At 41.6% G+C, this 18191-nt stretch overlaps 1 protein-coding gene across 1 annotated transcript in view; it reads left to right on the forward strand.

The window, feature by feature from the left end:
* The window catches only part of CCDC73 (coiled-coil domain containing 73), a 134087-nt gene that overhangs the window by 585 nt on the left and 115311 nt on the right, over positions 1-18191 (forward strand). The gene's annotated exons all lie outside the window — the stretch shown is intronic.

Consider the following 18191-nt stretch of genomic DNA (forward strand, 5'->3'; position numbering starts at 1 on the left):
AGTGGGTGTGGCTACATGAGACACTACTGCGCAGTGGTTACTGTGCAGTTATTTAGTACTTGTTTAGTAGCCACACCTGCTGACAATGGTATGGCTGTCATGTGTTTGTTTATTCCTAATAACACAGTCAGTTACCAAGTTAAGGAAAAAAGTTGCCTATTTTCAATTTTTACTTTTTATTGTGTTTGTTTAATTGTAAAGCAAAGAGCTAGGTGTTACCCTGACAATCTACAATTTTTTTTCATTTGATCATCCATAAATATGGGGGGTAAAGGACAAATTCAAACTATTACATTAGGGTAAGGGCTGGCAAGATGGCCTGCAGGGTAGGTCCAGCTCTCAGGGCCATTGGATCTGGCTTGAGAAATTTGGGGGCTTTGGTTGTATTCTAGTAGCAGGGGGCTTTGCCTATGCTGGGACTGGGCAGGGAGGAGCTGTGCCCATGCTGGATGGTAGGGAAAAGCTGCTGCATCAAAAGACCAGTGTACTTCAGACCTGAGCCAGGTTGTTCTAGGTGCTGGCTCTGAAAAGTTGCCAGTCCCTGCTTTAGGAAAATTGTTAGCTCTACTAAGTGTTAAGATATGAATATTTTTTGATTTACAAAAAATAAATAGGGGGATCCATCTTCATGTACTATACCTGTTTCTTGATAAAAGTTAAAAGATCTTAAAGACCAACACACCTCATTTTTATTTTTTCAGCTGTACTGCAAATGACTCCAGCATCCACTTGTTGATTTTCTTTCTCAGCTTAGTGAGAATTTTTGCCTCTATAAAAGGCAGAAAATTACTTAAGAAGCTTGAGAGAGTCCAGAGGAGAGCCACGCGCATGATCAGAGGTCAGGAAAACAGATCTTACGATGACAGGCTGAGAGCCACGGGACTCTTTAGCCTGGAAAAGCGCAGGCTCAGGGGTGATCTGATGGCCACCTATAAGTTTATCAGGGGTGACCACCAGGATCTGGGGGAACATCTGTTCACCAGAGCGCCCCAAGGGATGACGAAGTCGAACAGTCACAAACTCCTGCAAGACCGTTTCAGGCTGGACATAAGGAAGAATTTCTTTACTGTCCGAGCCCCCAAGGTCTGGAACAGTCTACCAGCGGAGGTGGTTCAAGCACCTACATTGAACACCTTCAAGAGTAAATTGGATGCTTATCTTGCTGGGATCCTATGACCCCAGCTGACTTCCTGCCCTTTGAGCAGGGGGCTGGACTCGATGATCTCCCGAGGTCCCTTCCAGCCCTAATGTCTATGAAATCTATGAAATCTTAAATTATATAATATTTTGAGCTGTTTGAAAGAAGTATAATATAGACAATATACAAAAAGTATATTGGTCTTGATAATGTTTACTTTTTTTTTGATTCATTTTAAAAGTTAAATAGAATAATACTTTAAAAAATCTGTATTGACTGCTGTATAAAATCGAAGGAAAAAGACTCAAGGTTTTACTTTTTGGTGCTTGTGGTGGGCCAGTATGGGGCGCTCCTGTGTTGAGCCACCCACTTCACTGCGCCTGACCACCTTCCAGGCTCCAAGTGCCTCCCTGGGGGCACCTCACGTCTGGCCGACCCCTTTCCTGGAGCACACCGACTAGCCTGGGGGTTCTACTGCCACCACCCAGGGCTGGGCTTGATTCTGGCTCTGCACCCTGGGAAACTCAGGCCTAGTAGCCCTGAAGGGTACTTGACATGCATCTCATTTAAGGAGTGAGTCCCACACTTGGGCCACAAAATCGGCAATTGTCTTCCTGGGTTGTGGGATGGTATTCTGGAATTTTATCTGGAAATAATCTGGTCCTAACCTTGAACACACAGCATTTTTAAAGACATCATAGTTATCTGCTGATTCCAAGGGCAGGCTGTTCAGGACCACAGACATGTTGCCCTCGAACAGAGCAGCCATGTGTCTCATGAACTCTTTCATTGGCAACTTCCATCGGCACACTTGGTTTTTGAAGATGCTTAGGAACACTTCTGGATCATTCCCATCTTCGTAGCAAGAGAAGATCGGGGTGTTCAGTCTGAGGGATGCATCTACTGTGGGCTGAGCACTCACTGTTTTAACATTTGCCTGCATTTGGAGTACTGCGAGCTCATGCTCCCGTTGTCGCTGAGTCTCTCTAGCTTCATGTTCATGCTGTTCCTTCTCATGCTCACGCTGTTCCTTCTCATGCTGTCATTGGGCCTCCAGCTCCTAACGCTGGTGCTGGGCCTCCAGCTCCATCCTTTTCAACTCTAGCTCATGCTTGAGGTTATGCTCTCGCTCCTCAGCTTCTAGCTGCAGCTGGAATTTCCAGAACTCCCACTCAGAGGGTGGCCTCTCAGTGCCCCCCATGGGTTCTGTGTGGATGACTGGAGGTGATCTTGTGGCCTGGTCATTATAACACAGGATCTTAGTCAGGTCTTCTCTCTTCTGCTCCTTCCTCACTGGAAGGCCTCTCTCTTTCATCAGCTCCCTCAAGTCGGCCACTGTCAGGTGGTCATACTCGTCAGCCATCCTAGCTATCTGCACTGTCCAGTTGACCTGATGCCAAATTAGAAATTGTTTGCCCAAGGGTTTTCAGTGATTCTATTTCCTTCCCCAGATTATGCCTTCAGTGCAGCAGGTTGTTGTATCTCACCATTACCACCACATGTGGCAGGCCAGTAGGTGGCACTTCTGCGTTGAGCCACCCACCTCACTGCGCCCGACCACCTTCCAGGCTCTGAGTGCCTCACATTTGGCTGACCCTCTTTCTGGAGCACACCCACTAGCCTGGGGGGTTCCACTGCCACCACCCAGGGCTGGGCTTGATTCTGGCTCTGTGCACCCTGGGAAACACAGGCCTAGTAGCCCTTGAGGGTACTTGATTCACTTCAAGAACTTGGGATGCTTCCCTCAGTCAGAAGCACAAGTATTGGTCTCCCTTAGCCAGCCAAACCAAGAGGACCCTGAGGCATAATCTAGACCCACTCCCAATAAGTCTCCAACACTAGGTACAAAAGAGAATTTTATTGGTTACAAGGGGTGGGGTTGGAATAGGGTACAGGGTAGAGCAATATCAGAGAAATCTCATACAGCAAACTCCCATGGCTGGGTAGCCTTTGATCATGCATCTGTGTTACTGCTAGCTATATATCTAGTTATATCTCAGGTAGCTTACTCACAAGTATCATCCAGAGGCAGGTGGAGATTCCCTCTGGAGGCAGGCAGTTCCGTGATCATGAGTTTTGAGAGAGAGAGCAAGTTTTAGATGGGTCAGCTCTTCTCTCTCTCTGAGTCTTCCTCATGGCTGCTGCCCCCTTCTCCTGGGCAGTCCTTAATTTATATAGTCCTTGTGACCTCATTTACCTGGTCCAATGGAGGCCAGCACCTCTCGGCTGTCAGCCAACCAATTTGAAATGCATCACTAGTTCCTGGGCAGACTGGCAGTTCTTAGGTCCCCAGGGAGAAAGCCCCTCACCCGGTATGTGATACCAATCACGTAGGCAGAGGGAGCAGGTTTCCCCCCTCCCTCAGGAATGTATCCAGCTCAGGTTACCTAAAGAGGATAGGGTAAGGTGTGTATCCTCCTCTGCTGGGCCCATTCTAACCAAATTGTCACAGAGCAGAGTTTTTGGGGAGAAAGAGAGGTGGCCTTCTGCCACAGTGCTGATGTAGGAATTCTAGGGGTGGATATAGACCTATGGATTTAGTTTAGGATAGTGGGTGGTAGGGACTACATGGGGGGCCAGTTTGAGCTCCAGTGTGGTGCCAGATCCAGCCAACAATCAGCTGATGAAGACTGCATGGAGGCCATTTGGAGAAGGTCCTAATTCTGCCAGACGTTCAATTTAAGGTGCAATGGAAAAAAGCCACAAAAATAATACAAGTTTTTTGCATAAATTTTTTGTGGCTGGTTTGCCTTTTTGTGGCACCATTAATTGCCTGAAAGTGTTTTCCTGTTTACAACTTAAGATGCAAATAACAGACTAATTGTGTCTTAAATGTAGTATCTGGTAGGAGCCTAAGTATCCAAAACGTTAATCTCTTCCATCATCCAAAAATGGTTTCACATTTTTCTTAATAACAATTTATAGAGGAAAAATGTTAGAAACGTCTAACAACTTGTAAGAGTATACATCTACTTGTATGTGTGGTGTTTGTTCTATCAATAAATTCAGTACTATATGGTTATTAATAGGGCCTTACTAAATTCACTGGGCTGCACTACGGCTCCTTTAATTTTGCAGGTTGCCCTGTGCACTGTCCTGCTGCTTATTGGTGGAGGGGCCCCACTTGTAGCTCACTCCTGATCAGCAGGGAAGCAAAAACTACATTTTTAAACATGGTGCTATTTCTGCCTTCCTGATGCTAATTGTTCAAGGGGCCCCAGGAGCCCCACTGCTTGCTGCTGACTGGTGGGGAGGCACAAATGGCACCATGTTTAAAACTGTGGTTTTCACTTCCCTGCCAATCAGGAGCGAACCGCAACTGGGGCCCCTCCATCAATTAGCAGTTGGGGTTGTGTGGGGGAACCTGAAAGATAAAAAGAGCTACAGTGTAGCCCACTTCCACCATTAACCCACTAGAACCTAGTTATTAAGGATCCATTTAGGCATTAATATTTTGAAATACCAAGATTATAGATTATGGCAGGGCATAGTCTACCACTTCTGATTTTCAGGGAGAATTGTGCCTTTAGATAAATTGGCATTTTAATTAATAACCAATGGCACAAAAAGGTCCTGTGATTTTAGTTATGAATCTGTTACAAATCTTAACTCCATCAGGACTGGTATATTGTAAATTTACCTAAGAGTGGTGCATCACTCTACTATGCAGGGAACAGACTAGAAAATGAATGGAGAATAAAGACTTATTACAGTACTAGTCTTGTTTTGAGGGAAGAATGAATTATTTCTTCATCTCCATGGGAGTTTTTACTGTGTATTTGTCCAGGGGCAGTGTGGCCAAGTGGAAAGAATACTAGACTAGGAGTTAGAAGACTTGAGTCTTAGTTTGACTGCTAATAAACTGTAATTTTAAACAAATAATTTCATCTCTGCTTTTATGTCTCATTCCACTCTATGGCTCGTTTGTTTAAACTGTGAGCTCTTATTATGCATGTAAAACACTAATATGGTGGGTTTCTTGTTGGCTGGAGCCTCTGTTTGTACAAATACTAAATGATCAAAATAAATGTTTTGCCCCTGCTCTGAAGATGAGGTTATAAGCTAAGCAGATCCAGTGAGTAGTGAAAATCTAGCTCATCAGACACTGACACAGTATAAAAAACTCACTCTGAGAACAAACTGACGGTTTGCTTAGTGTTTTTTACCACTTTAATTCTCCTACTGTTCAAACTCAGAGCCATTCAAATAATCCTTTCATTGGAGTATTATAGACAAGATGCCATCCAAAATCTGTCAGTGCTCCTTAGTGATCAGATGAAGATATTATGTTGAGCAATGTGAGACACTCTTCCAAGGGGGGGATAAAATATTGTATTATATGTAGTTTTCACACAATTTCAACATTGAAGTTACTGAACACAACTATAATCAATATCTGATTGATGTAAAAGTGAAGTAAAATTTAAGATGATAACATAAACAGAGTCTATAAATCATGTGTGCTGAATCATTGTGTATCATGGCCCTCCTTCAGGAAAATATTTCAAATCAAGAAAACGCTTTACACATAAGGGGCTAAGCACATTCTTCACACTTTACTTGAATAGGGATATACTTTAATATAGAGGATAGGGAGTATTTGATTGGTAGCAGCTGGAGCAATAGAAGTGGTGACTAGCTGAATGCCAAAATCTTATAAAAAACATATCTTTTCAGAAAAAAATATTGTTTCTCTGCCTTTTTCAAAGCTGACTCAAAAGAAACAGTTTCCTTTACCATATTTAGAAAATTATATCCAAAGAAAGAAACCAGATTTAAAGAAAATTGAGTTTGAATATAGATGACTTTGAAATTAAGACATTCTGGTGTCAAGGTTGCCCATAAACATTATTTTGATCCCATTTTGTGTAATTATTATTGTACAGTTTTTAATTACCTGACTACATGTTGGGTTTTTTTCCCCACAGCCTTCCTTTTGACACCTCTTTTTAATGTAATTACATGTTCCAACCTTAACTTTCTATGAGTCTATGATCTTATGATACACAATACAGTGAAGAATTCAAGATATGTTGCATGCTGATTCTGACAAGTGTAAATAATGCAAGAATCCCAATTAATGTAGAACTCAACTTTAATATGTACTTTTTAAATATTATTACCAGGACAAATAATTAGTATAAACAAAGCATATGCATTTAATAAAAAATTAACAGTAATTGAAAGGATAATGTAATTTTTTTTTGCAAATAACATGGCCTAGTGTATAATACAGACCTCATTTTTGAAAAGCAGCGTAACAAATATAATTCCTTGTAGTACCTTACTATCAGGGACCCAAGCCTGCTGCCAGTCCTGCACACTGGGTGGGGCTCGCAGACTAATCTGGTACACTGAGTCCAGAGCCAGGACTGTGCACTGGGTCTATGGTTGCATACCAGGTCCAATACCATGCTCCAGGTCTGATCCCACACTCTGTGTCTGACCGTATGTGCCAGAGTGATCTGGTGTATAGAGCCATGTCATCTGGCCAGGAGGGATTCCCACATATCTGGAGATTTGGCAATGGGGACTGGTGGTCCCAGAGCTACACGGAAATAAACATTGCCACTGCTCCCCCACTGCCAAATTTCCAGATCCACAGGGATCCATATTTCTCGCATATTATGCAACCCTCATTTCTGCCAGCTGGCTTGGAGTAAAAGCGCAGGGTATGTGCAAGAAAATGTGGTAGTTTATGGGTACAATTATAATTCTCCAAAAGGGACAGGCCTAAATTGGACACCTGTCCCTTTAATTTCTAAAATATCCTATATCCATATATACATTTAAATCAAGAACCAATGATGACATCAAGAATCAGTGGTGGTAAGTGAAGGCCATGGAGATCCAAAGTTGAGCTGACCAACATGACGTGAAGCTTTTTTCAAGCAATAAAAGCTATGTTTCATGGGCCAGTGGCTCAACCCCCTTGCAATCCCAGATTCGCTCCACCCTTCTCACAGACAATGCATATCCATCAAGCGATCCTGGAAGGAGCACTTCAAGACTCTACTGAACCATGAATCTGAGGTTTCAGCTGCCACCATTGAGTCCATCCCTCAACACCCAGTAATAGAACCTCTTGCTGATCCCTCATTCTTGAAGGAAGTCTGGCATGCCATCACTCAGACCAAGAAAAATAAGGTGCCAGGCTCAGATGGCATCCCCACAGAGGTCAAAGCTGGTGGTACAGCACTACTGCAAAAATTTCACCAACTTCTCATCAACGTACGGGTTAATGAGGAAGTTCATACCTGGGCAGTCACCTCTCTCAGACAGTCTTGATGTAGAAATTGAACACAGAATTTGCTGTGCCAGTATATCATTCAGAAAGCTGCTTCACTGTGTCTTTGCTGACTGAGATATGCAAATGCAAACTAAAATATTGGTCTACAATGCAATGATTATCTCCATGCTTCTATATGGATATGAGATGTAGGTGACATATTGAAGCCATCTTAAGTGCCTGGAATGGTTCCATCAGTGTTGCCTCAGGAAGATCCTTTACATTAGATGGAAAGACCACTGCACCAATGCCAACATCCTCTCTGAATCTAACATAACCAACACTGAGGCAAAGATCATGAAACATCAACTCCACGGGGTGGCCACTGTGTGCAGATGGCTGACACTTGTCTTCTGAAGCAAGTCCTCTTCTCTCAACTTAGTCATGGTAAGAAGACCCATGGAGGACAGAGGAACTACTACAAGGGCACCTTAAAAGCATAACCTTAAGAAGGTGGCATTAACCCTACAAATTAAGAAGTGCTGGCTTGTAACAGATCTCAATGGTGCTGCACCATACATCAAGCTACAGCCCACTTCAAACAGAATGTTTTGATCAGGAAGTTAAGAAATGGTAGAGGAAGAAGGAAAGTGCACAACATCCTTGTCAACAGTTGTGCCCCTCCCCCCCCACTTGTCATATCTGTGGAAAAAACTTGCAAAGCACGGATTGGACTCCTCAGCCACCTTAAAACTCACCAGTAATCCCCCCATCCTGGCAGATATCATCCTTGTATCCAAATATTCATTTAAATTTCTAAATAACAATAGAATGTTATTTAACATTTTATACAATGTACAACCTATGTATCAGATTACACCTACTGTATTGTTACATATTCTAACAATAAAGGACATAATAAGAAGTATAGGCAAAGGAGAAAAGTTAGATGTTTGTCTGAGACTTAAAATGAGATGGAGCATCAATGAGGCGAATAGACACAGAAAAGCTATTCCAAATGGCAATAACTGCAGAGAAGATTGTTATAGCATAGTAGTGAGATTGATTGGAGGAACAGAGAAGAGGACAGTACTAGTTGAATGAAAGGATTGAGAGAGGAAAATCTTTGAGATTGGCTGGAGCAAGTCCTTGGAACCTTTTATAAATATTTTAAACTTAGGAAAAAGGTTTTAAAAAGATGAGTTTTAACCTGGATCCTGAAATGTTTTCTGAGATATAGGTGCTGTTTGAAGATTAAGGTGTGACTGTGTTTTTAGTATGTTAGGGCCAGAGATCTCTCATTTCCTCCTGTGGTGAAAGAGATAATGCCTCAGTTTTCCTACCTAGCTGTGCCTCATTTTCCTCTCAGCTGATACAGCAGTTTGATTTAGCCTTCTGGTTAAATTAAGACAACTCGTATTCTGCACTTTGTTCAGGTGACTGCAGAGAGCTTTCTCTCTTTTTTTTATGGAAACCTGGTCTGTCAGTTTTAAAACATGAAATTGCCAGTTCGTTAAGTTCACAACCAAAATCTTTTGTGCTCCTCTTCTTATTTTCTCTTCCATCACCATCCTAGCTCCTCTCTAGGCCTATAACCTGATTCAAGTCTCTGTTAGTCTTATCCAGATCCCAGCTCTTTTTCCCCACTCCCACTTCCTTCTTCATGGCTCTTCTGTATGTGGAAATTTCCTGATTGCCTCTTGTTTAACTTCTCCTCTACTCATCAGAGAGACCCAGCAATCTATTTTAATTTGAGTTCTCTCCAAGCACAGCACAACCCTTTTCCAGTCTATCTTGCAGGAAAACCTGCAAGGAAACCTGGCCAGAGCTGGGTGTGGGGGGTGGGGAACGGGGCCCCTTCACCTCATGGCCCCACCCTAGCTACCCCGGCTAGGGTACTGGGGGGAGCTAGGTCAGGCCCCTGAAGCAAGGGGGTTCCATTTCCCCCTTCCCTCAACTTCATCTCTGACCATTCAGCAGCCAGGAGCAGCCAGTGTGGAGCTGCCCACACGAAAAATTAACTTGGAGGGAATACAAGTTCCCTAAGGCGCTCTGCTTTCGAGTGCCTTAATGTAATACCTAAATTAACCAGAGTGAATTTTTCACTTTTTTGGCCTTTTAAAATGTGCTCTGCAGCCATGCATGTTTGTTAAGTCATGGCTGTAGAGTTTTTTCAGGGGCCAGATTTCTTGAAAACTCACTTCTGTCTGTGCCCTATGTGTTTTGCTCCGTTTCTACTTGCTGTCTTCATTTTAAATCTAGGTTCTTTTTGTTTCCCAAAAATCCCTTCTTAAAATGTATTGCTGCCAGATTATATTTCCAAGGGTCTTCCTAGAAAATATACTTCTCAGAATGCCTGTGTTCAGGGTTCAACTGGGTAAAGCCTGAGCATGGCCTGTAGCAGGGGTGTCAAATTTATCTGGCCTTATGGGGCCACTACAGCTGGTTTGGGACCCACGCTGCCTGTGGTGTGGATCCTGGAATGGCTGGAATGCCTGACACATGCAGTGCAGTCCAGCTGGAGCAGCAGCCACACTATGCTGCATGTGGCACCTGCTTCAGCCAGTCCATGACCTGCACTTCATGCAGTGCCTACAAGATACAGACTGGTCCTGCACCATGGGCATGTGCTATGCCCTGTGTGGATCTGATCAGAGCCATGGGCAGCACCAGATTGGAAGGTGGTGTTTGGCTTGTGGGGTATATGTTTGACACCCCTGGCCTATAGCCCTCACGTTAAATGGCCAGCATACCCTGTTACAGTAAGGATGCAGACAGAAGCCTTCACAACATAATGTTATTTTATCAGCTGAAGACTTGGGAAATTCTAGAGCTTCAGCAATAAAGGCAAAAGGAAAGAAAAATGGATGAGATTTTCAGCAGAGGTAGAGTTGACATAGTGGCATAAATAGGCAACATTATACCAATGGTTATAATCAGATACATAGTTAGGGATGCTGGGGGAAACTGTGATGTAGACCGAAAAGAACATCAATGTCATCACTGAAAGGGGAAAATTGATATTTTGAATCAAGATGTGAGATAGCAGAAGCAATAGAAATGAATTTTGGAATGTGCTCCCTTTACCCAAGGGGACCTTGTATCAGAAAGTTTTCTCTGAAGAAAGCTGATAAACCGATAAAGGTACCTTGTCAAGAGAGGCAAGGAAGGACAGCTGAGAGAAGTTAGTAAAGGTATTGTAATGCCTATTTAGTCCATAAGAGTAGTGGTTAATGTTCACAGCAGAATTAAGATAGCAGAATAATTTCATAGACATTAGGGTTGGAAGGGACCTCAGGAGATCGTTGAGTCCAGCCCCCCGCCCAAAGGGCAGGAAGTCAGCTGGGGTCATAGGATCCCAGCAAGATAAGCATCCAATTTGCTCTTGAAGATGTTCAATGTAGGTGCTTGAACCACCTCCGATGGCAGACTGTTCCAGACCTTGGGGGCTCGGACAGTAAAGAAATTCTTCCTTATATTCAGCCAGAAACAGTCTTGTAGTAGTTTATGACCATTCAACCTCGGCATCCCTTGGGGCACTCTAGTGAAAACACGTTCCTCCAGATACTGGTGGTCACCCCGATAAACTCGTAGGTGGCCATCAGATCACCCCTAAGCCTGTACTTTTTCAGGCTGAGGAGCCCCATGGCTCTCAGCCTTTTGTCATAAGGTCTGTTTTCCTGACCTCTAATCATGCATGTGGCTCTTCTCTGGACTCTCTCAAGCTTCTCTGCATCCATTTTGAATCAAGGAGCCCAAAACTAGATGCAGTACTCCAGCTGTGGCCTCACTAAGGCCGAGTACCAGGGGAGAATGACATCCCGGGATTTGCTTGAGAAGCATCTATGGATGCAAGCCAGTGTTTTGGTTGCTTTACTAGCCGCAGCATTGCAGGCTCATGTTCATCTTGTGGTCAATGATGACCCCCAAGTCTCTTTCTTCTGTAGTGCTAGCCAGTGTAGCACTGCTTGAGCCTATAAGGATGCTGCAAGTTTTTCTTCCCAACGTGGAGAACCTTGCATTTTTTGGTGTTAAACACCATCAGGTTCTCGTCCGCCCATTTGCTGAGCCAGTCTGCTTCTGACTCCAGTGTCTACATCATTAATGAAGATGTTGAGCAATATGGGTCCAAGGACAAAGTCTTGGGGGACCCCACTGGTCACAGGACACCATGATGATTGACTTCCATTAATTACTACCCTCTGGGTCCAACCACGGAGCCAATTTCCCAGCCAGTGGATCATGGTGGACCCAAGGCCACAATTGTCGAGTTTCGCCAAGAGGTGATCATGGGATACCAGATTGAAGGCTTTTTTGAAGTCAAAATATATGACATGATTCTCTTCTTCCTTGTCCAGGTGATAGGTCACCTGGTCGTAGAAGGAAATGAGATTGGTCAAGCAAGACCTACCCGCAACAAACCCAAGCTGGCTATCCCTTAGGATGTTGGTGTCGGCCAGTCCATTAAGGATGGCCTCTTTAAGAAACTTTTCTAAGATCTTTCCTGGGATAGAAGTCAGGCTGATGGGCCTATAGTTTGCCGGATCCACTTTCCTCCCTTTCTTGAAGATCGGCACCACATTGGCCTTCTTCCAGTCTTTGGGCACTACACCAGAGCACCAGGAGTTTTCAAAGATCTGTGCCAGAGGCTGGGCTATGATGCTTACCAGCTCCTTGAGTACCCAGTGTAGATTGTCAGAGCCGGCTGACTTGAAGGCATCCAGCTTCTCAAGGTGTTCCTTCATGAGGTAGTTCCACAATGTAGTGGGCCAATAATTTAGCCTCATGGAACTTTGTACTAGAGGGGTCTTTGTGCAGAAGGATAAGCTGCTACATGGAATAGTTTTTGATTGATAAGAGTAAGATTTTGGCAAGAACAAAATTAGAGGCACGTGTTTAGATAGGTAGCCAATCCAGGAGGAAGGAATAGTTCATAACAACTAATATCAGTGATACTTAATGTCAAATAGAATGAAAGCACCACAGACACAAAACTGAGGAGGAGAACAGTTCTCATGCTGCATCTGGATTTTATCAAATCAACTCAAGTATGTTATATGTAGTGTGATTAGAGGACACTGCTCTTTGGAATATCATGAGCCAATGTTAACTGACTTTGGAAGGTAAAGTAAAAGAACTTTACTGTGCAGAATATTATGAAGTTTCTGGATTTCATAAAAGAGTCTTGCAATATTGAAGTTGCATAAGAAGTGGATTAGAGAAAATATGATTCACTATATTATAGAAGTGAATAGGCGTTTTGACAGGGAACCCGTTTTTAAAGTCAAAGTAAAGTACAGCATTGTATCTATCAACTCATATGATGGGGGAAAGATCAGGTGGAGAGAATATAATAGAGCAAATTTAGCTAAAATGTGTTAATGAGATCCAGAAGAGAATTATGAAAAAAAGAAAAGGGAAAATATTGTAAGAGGTTGGTTGGAAAATACATTTAAGACAATATAAGAATTTGAAAATATTATCTCACTTCTCCCAAGTAAATCTTACTACTGTATTTGGAATAACTTGTGCAGTTACTCTTTATAAAAAGACATATAGTTGACAATGTGCATCTAAATAGGGAATCCCTTTGAGGAAAAAAGCCCCCAAAAGGCATGATTGTTATGCCAATAAAGTTCCTAACAAAATTACTAGGAATTCTGTAAAAGTCAAGTAAAACTGTTGGCAGACAAAGTTCTTTGGGTAAATCTAATATCTTTTAATAGACCAACTCAAACAGATGGAAAAATTTTTCTTTGCAAGCTTCTGAGTACAAATATCCTTCATCAGGCTGAGGAAGCATCTGCAGGTGGTCTGTGCTCTTCCTGAATGGAGTAGTAAAATAGCCCAGTATGTATGCAAGAAACCCAGTCAGTTAAAATGTAAATTGCGGTGGTCAGTAGGTGAGAGACAGGTAGGGGGAGGGGGGCGCTGAAAGAAGAATTAATATAGGTGTTGTTAATGGATGACAGATGGGGGGTAGGGGAAGGGAATGAGAATAGCTGGTAAAAAGTAGAGGGTTATAACTGTTAAAAGTGTTATAACTCCATTTAACTTCAGAATAAACGTTAAATGTGAGAAGCAAGTATTTCTTAGGGTGATATCTTTTATTGGACCAGTGTACGGTTGGTCCAATAAAGATCCCATCCTAAAAATCCTTTCCTCTGTCAGGATTCTGAACTGTCATGGCTACAGCAGCACTCTAACACTACCCATAAATGTTAAAGGCAGAGAAACTGAACTGGGTGTCTGTTAAAAGTTTTACTTCGTTATTTGGTTCACAATGGGTATTCTAATCAGACTACGAAACAATCAGAAAGTGTAAGAACTTTATGATTGAGCAACATGAGAAATTGGCTGCAATTTCGTAGGAGGTGGATTATGAGTTTGAAAAGGATAGTAAAAGTACGTAGCAGCAGTTTTGGCTGTTTGGACATGAGCCAGCTGTACTCTGTTCCTAAATCTGTTCAGGGTCAAGAATCGAGGGGGCTTGACCAATCCACAGCCCATCTTGTAAAACTACAGCCTGAAGCAAACACTTTAAAAAAGGCTTGACACTTTCTAAAGGTTATAACGAGTAAATAAACCATCAAATTACTCCTCTTTTATTGTTATGATAGTGTTTTTGTAAAAACACTTAAATCCTTGTAGTCCTAAGGCATCTAATAAAAAATAAACACTTTAAAGGTTTTGTGTTCTTTGATACCTTATAAAAGTTATATGCACTATTTTCTTCCTCAGTATAAGAACGTATTTATTTCTTCGTAGTTTCTTCAGAAACTTTAAAAATCTTTGCATAACTTTTTGACAGCTTTCAGTCCAGAAAGGGTGAAATACAAAGATGGTATGACAGAAATAAAATTATACTTGAGGATTTTAATTATTAGCAGTTTGCTATATTAAAATCTTTATCAAATTGTCACTTGGATAAATTAGTATAATTGTAGCTTTTAGTAATTGTATAAGATGACATTCTTGAGTTTCCAAATGCTTTCTTTTAAGATCTAGGACAGAAATCCAGATAAAGTATATATAGATTTGAAAGAAACCTAAATTGCCCTGTTCATTCAGTTCTTTTCATCATTAATATTTTTTAGACTATATTATAGTCATTAAAATGTACTTTTCCCCCTCTACTTTTCAAATTGGTATTGATTTAATTTTGTTTTAAGTTTTTAGTTATCTATAAAGTTCCTACTTTGTGATTAAAATAAAATACAAAGGTTTCTATTTAATGTTTAGTAATAGTACATTTTTCTGAGGAATCCTAAATTCTAAATCCAAAAATCAAATCAAATTTGGAAATGTAGCTCTGCCCTTAGGTTGTTTCCTTACATTAAAATGCTTAAATACAAAATACACATTCATTTTTAAGTTAAATTAAATAGATAGCAGATGGAATTAAGAAGCATCTGTAATACTATCTTTTTATGAATTGCTGATTATGTAAACTAAAGCGTATCGGCATCATTCAGGCAACTGTTAACACAGAGTGATTTGCAAGTGTCATTCTAGTTATTTTGAATACAAGTTTCATGTACATACAACTTGCACAGACCATGTTTAAATATCATGAGCTTTTTCTACCTCTTGCTAATTACTAAAATACTGTCTGTTGCCCACCCCTAGTTTTACAACTAGTGGGTGCAAGACCAGATTCAACATGTGTTAATTATTTTTACCTTGTTTATGAACTCATAAGTTTGAATTTGGTGCCATTACACTCCATTGTCTAAAGTATATATATATTTTTAACGAACGTTGACTTTTGGCTTTACTTTACTTTACTTTGAGGGCATCAAAAAGAGAAAACAGATTGTTAAGGAAAAAGGTTTTGTGTATATAACATTGTATTTTGTAATAACCAAGGAATTTGGAAAGGTAGATCATAATCAAATTAGATATTTAAAAAAAATTCTTTAAAAATTAAGCTGGACTTTGAAGGCTAACTCAAAGCATTTTAGATCACAGTCCTATAGATACTTAAACGGTTAATTTCTTTACTAACTTTAATCACTTCATTGTTTCATAGTTGGTAGGGTTGGAAGGGACCTGAGCAGATCATCAAGTCCGACCTCCTGCCAGGAAAAAGTACTGGGGTCAAATGATGCCGGCGAGGTGTTTATGTAGCCTCCTCTTAAAGACCTCCAGGGTAGGAGCCAGCACCACTTCGCTTGGAAGTTGGTTCCAGATCCTAGCCGCCCTGACAGTGAAGTAGTGCCTCCTGATGTCAAGTCTAAATCTATCCTCTGCCAGCTTGTGACAGTTATTTCTAGTCACTCCTGCTCAGGGGAATAGGGACTCCCCCAGTGTTGGCTGGTCCCCTCTGACTAGTTTGTAACTTCAGTCCCTTAAGCTTAATATTTAGATGGGGCATGAAACTTATATTTATGAGACTGCTCAAATGTGTCTGTTCTGACTCAGTAGAAGAATTTTGATCAAAAATCACTATGTATCAAAGTCATTTAAAGACAATAATCTATGTTAAACAAAAGTTTCACTGCAGCATCCTTAAAGCTTGAAGGATTATTATGAATATATTCATAATGATCAAGAGGACATTCTTGAAAAATCTTTACTTCTTACTGTTTTCTACGAGAGTTTTGCTAATGATGTGTCATGCTTTATTTTTTCATTAGTGTGTAGTTTACTAGTAGCACATTTTAATAGCATTTGTAAAGAAATTGTTTGAGATTATACTCCTACTTCTATAAAAAGTCATAAGGTATTCAATATAATTGGCTTTTGTCATCACTGGGGGAGTAATAAGGGATGTATTCAGATTAATTCTTTATAGATTAATATAGGAAAACTAATTTGTTTTAGTTACAAAGTAGTATTCACTCAGGGAGGATGAAGAAAACATTTTATTACCTTTTAACATTTGGTATATGCATGTTTTAGTTTCATGCCACAAAGCTTTTGAAACTTTTGTAAAAAATATACTATGGCATAAATTTCATGCTAAAGCTAAAAATTTAAATAAGGGTAACCCTTAAAATAAGGGTAACATTTTAAATACTCAGATGATTTTAAAATTGAGTTTAAACTTGTAGGATCATTAGTTCTCTGTAATACTGCTCCTGCAGTATTTAAGGGCACATTAATTTGCACACAAATATGGGATTTTTCTGTGAGCATATATCAACAAATATATTTTTAATCAAAGAAAGCAATACATTATGCTAAATCTATTTTTACCATATTTAAATCATTTTGGGACAGATTTTCCTTCTTTATTTTAAACTCAAGGCTAGTTTATGTATTATATAAATAATCACAGAACAAACACATGAACACTTTATTTGTACTGAGTTTGGACAGAGATGAATTCGTACACAACTGCTGGGGTATAACAAAGGCTGCAAACAATGTCAACTTTGTGTTGCCATAAAAATATCCATGGTGGCACAAAAGCCATGGGAACAGATGTCATAACTCTTTGTTGTGCCACGGGTGCTTGAATTTTGTAGTGGCAACAAACCTAGCAATAATTTGTGCAGCTTTTTTGTGGCTGACTTCTAGTTGTTTATGGTGGGAGAATGCAGACAGCCCATAGCTATCTGCACTTTCTTACCACCCCAGACAGGAATTGCCCCTGGACTCAGGGGTCTGTGACTGCAGAAAAAAGACCCTATGTGCTATACCTTGACTTAGAGGCCCACCTACTAGTGGGGAAACCTGCTGTTTACAGATGTGTTTCTGGTCAGTGCACCAGGGAATATCTTTTCAGAGGATTCCCCTCTTCAGAGAATTCCCCCAGAACTTGCAGACCAGGGGAAGTACAGAGGGGAGAAATGCCAAAAGGGTTCCCTCTTCTGCACTTGCAGACCAGGTGCTGGACCCCTATACAAGTTGTTCCCTCAGTGCTTGAATCCTTTCTCAGGGGATTCAAGCACCAAGGGAACAACTTGCATAGGGGTCCCCCCTCTCAGTGCTTGCAAATTGCGCCCTGATTTGGGATGTGACAGCTTGCTAGGTGCATTGGGGCCCAACATATTTTACTTGTTGCTATGTTCTAGCTCTAGACACCATGTATAAGTAGAAGGGGAAACCCTTATGGAGATGTGTTGGGGGAATCATTTTCCCGGCAGCGACCAGCTGGGTCCCACCCCATCGGGGGGTTAACATCTGATCCATCTCCAAACCCCATCAGGGGTGTGGGGTCCACGTGTACCACTGGCCACCATCCACAGGCGACCCATAGAGACTAGCGGACATCACCGCGTCAACAGAGGACATCAAATAGTCCCCAAAACAGTTGCAAACAAGGAGGCAACCCCCTTGGAGCTTGCAGATGTAGATACACACTGAAGGAATTATTCTCCCAGAGCACAAGTAAGGAAGGGGCACAACACCCATAGGGCTTTTTCTCCTGCACCAAACCAAAGTGCACCTATCATGATGCCATGCCCTGGGTTGGGGTACAGTGTGTAAGCACAGAGGGTGAAGGACCCCTTATGGGAGGGACCCCTGTGCCCTGACAAAGGGGTGCATCTGAAAACAGGGTTTTCCCACTTGTAGATACATCCCCAAGTCAGGATGTAGCACTCAGGGCTCACCCATTTTAAAGTCATATTTGACTTTTATCAGGCTTATAATTCAAGAAAGAGGCTGTGTCTATGCAAGGGAGTGGTGCCTAGGAGCAGCCGTGAACTCCCTAGCACCCCCTACCGTCACGTTAGGGTGGACTCAGCACCCTCAGAATCTTGCCTGCCATGACTTTGATCTTGAACGGTTAAATGGGAGGCTGCCTTTGTTCCCCTGGTGAACGGTATGCGTGTTCTTGCCCCTACTCCAAATGGGGCGCCTCTGTGCGCCCCT

The sequence above is a fragment of the Crocodylus siamensis genome, chromosome 2 (genome assembly GCF_052110815.1).
Source record: "Crocodylus siamensis isolate JL-2025a chromosome 2, ASM5211081v1, whole genome shotgun sequence".
NCBI classification, from domain to species: domain Eukaryota; kingdom Metazoa; phylum Chordata; order Crocodylia; family Crocodylidae; genus Crocodylus; species Crocodylus siamensis.